Source organism: Sinocyclocheilus anshuiensis, unplaced genomic scaffold, assembly GCF_001515605.1.
Source record: "Sinocyclocheilus anshuiensis isolate Anshui unplaced genomic scaffold, SAMN03320099.WGS_v1.1 scaffold191, whole genome shotgun sequence".
NCBI classification, from domain to species: Eukaryota; Metazoa; Chordata; class Actinopteri; order Cypriniformes; family Cyprinidae; genus Sinocyclocheilus; species Sinocyclocheilus anshuiensis.
The window spans coordinates 356,100-358,831 of NW_015549570.1; positions in this window are offsets into that span (position 1 = coordinate 356,100).

Here is a 2,732-nt window from a genome sequence, read left to right on the forward strand (position 1 = left end):
TCAACAGAAGCTTCTCATCTTTCATCCGCAGCAATGGAAAATATGAAATAACTTGGTTTATGCTCACAATTTAGATTAAACTGCCCGCATTCTCCACCAATAATATGTAAGGGAAACAGGTCAATTTAGCTCAAAGGGAATCATTTAAGATTTTAAAGGGAATTTGGACAGAATCACTGTTTTACGGCTGCTCACTGAGACGGCCAGCGATTCATTGAACGAGCCGTATAACATCAACTCTGCAATGGATATTAATATCCAAAGTATAGTGAAAACACTATTTATTAGCACAGTAACAAGATCGTCAGTTTAAGACATTAACTTGTAAGCACAAAACACAAGATACTTCTCTTTTCAATATAAATAAGGCTTTATTGGATAAATCTAAGACATATAAACTAATCTAACACATAAACACACGCATTCACACAAGTTGCAGGAAGAGAGAAAGTGAGGAAAGAATGAGTTTAAGAGAATGAAAATGTGAAATCCCAAGTTTACAGCAATATGTGCAATTGCATAGACCTAAACAGCCATCAATCACTTAATTAACCCTCGTATTGAGTTCCTCAATGAGGTTAAAATTTATATTAAATGCACCAGTTCAGCTAGAATCTGGAGGTACTTGCACTGTGTGCGGGGTTCCCTTCCTTGTCTGGTTGGCGAAAGGGGTTTCCCGAGGTCGCTGATTGTGACAGAGACACACAAAATGTATGGAGCAGTGGGTCCCCAGAATCCCTGTTTTAGAGAAAGTTTCCTCTCCTTTGTCAGTACTTGAATATGCGAGTCAAGTCCAGGATCGACTGCATGTGCGAATCTGCCAAGAAAAATTCCACAGCGGAAACAAAAATGAAAATGTCATTAGCTACAACTAATGTAAGCTACAACTTTTACCTCAATAATTTGGCGCTTATTATTAGTTAATAAGGTAGTTGTTAAGTTTAGGTATTGGGTAGGATTAGGGATGTAAAATATGCTCAAGTAAAACATGTGCTTTATAAATACTAATAAACAGCCAATATGTTAATAATAGGCATGCTAATAATGTTGTTTTCTTTTTATGGTGAGAATTGGACCTTAAAATAAAGTGTGAACTTTATTTTTTATATATCATTTGTGAATATGCTCAAAAAGTTGGTGTTCTTCCCACTCCCGCCTGCAACTTTTACTTTTTGTCCCGCTCCTGCTGGCAAAATCCTGCAGGTAAGAGAGCTACGTGGACTTTTCAATCTAGATTTTGTATAATTCTGACTTCTCTGGTCTTATATATAAAAAATAAAAAAAATCAATTCTCCCACACAAATTATGCTTCAGACTTCATCTTGCTGCATTCTAGCATCCAAAAAAGGTGCTTTCCCTCGCTCTCACATACAACTGAAAAACACTTAGGACCTAACATGTTAGGACCTCCCATAAGAATTAAGGCACCCTCCATATGGCCCCAGAAAATTTACTTGTTTTTTTTTTATTAAAACTACAATACTAGAAGCATAAACATATTTTTTCATCAAATTTCAGGATTGACTGAGGGCTGGAGAGGAGCTTGGAGGATAGCACAAAATCCAACAAAAGATAAAGCAGTCTCAATAGCATTCTGGGGAGGTGGTGGGAGAGGGTGGCTGGGTGGGACCAGCAAGTTTGGAACATAGACAGATTGTGGTGGTGGCAAAGGGGGCCTCTCCAAAATCAAAACAGTTCTCCAACATGATATCCAAACACTCACTCTCAGTAGTGGGAGAGTGGGCGGGGCTCTCTTCCATGCCCTTGTACTCCACTAACACTTCCTTTGATGATGGATGAAGCTGACGGCTCACACACCTGGTCAGGCATGCGTTGCTCAGGCTCTTTGACGATGTTATGCTCGGTCGCTCTCTTAGGTGCTGGCTCTAACGGCACAGCGGAGACACTCTCGCTGTCTCTGGTGGCCTCATGCTGCCGATCATTGTTGACAATGTCCACTGCGAGCGGCGATTCACAGGACACCAGCACCCACTCTACATATTCGGCAAAGCTCCCTCAAGGGCCTTTCCCAGACAGATGCACTTTGGTGGTGGTGTTGATGCCACCATGCAGAAAGCTCCAGAGGCAGTCGCCTGGGAACAATGTTGCTGGTAGTAGGCTGAGGAATTCCTCCAAATGTTCCTTGAGGGAGCGGTCTTTCTGCTCAAAGAACAGTAACTGTACTGGTGGCAGATCCATGGTGGTCAAAAAAAGAAAAACAAACACAAACTACAAACAGGGAAAATGAATCTCATCTAGGTCTGGCCTTCTGTCACAACGCAAAGTACACACAGAAAGAAGATACAGTACTAGGATAATTATTCTCAGGCTGACAAGAATCCAGGATAACTCACACAAAACCAGGGTAGTGTAGATGAGGTAGGACAACACAATCTGGAAAGGCATGAACTTAAAAAGGGACAGTGGTGAGGCAAACACAGCTGAACATAATATAATTAAATCAATAACCATGACAACAGATTTACTAAGGCAGAAGAACGGTGCAAATGATAAAGTCCACATGGAGAGGGTGCATGTGTGCATGTGTGCAGTGCACAGCTGCTTTCTGAAGAAATTTATGGACGATGATGTTTTTGAGTTACACTGGCAGAGTGGATCCTCATTTGCACTTCACGATGATGGTAAGAACATAAGCAGAGCGTGTGGAAGGCTAGGCAAGGCTTCCACATCCATGGTTCGGAAATAAATGTTGGCTTGGGGAAAAAATTACA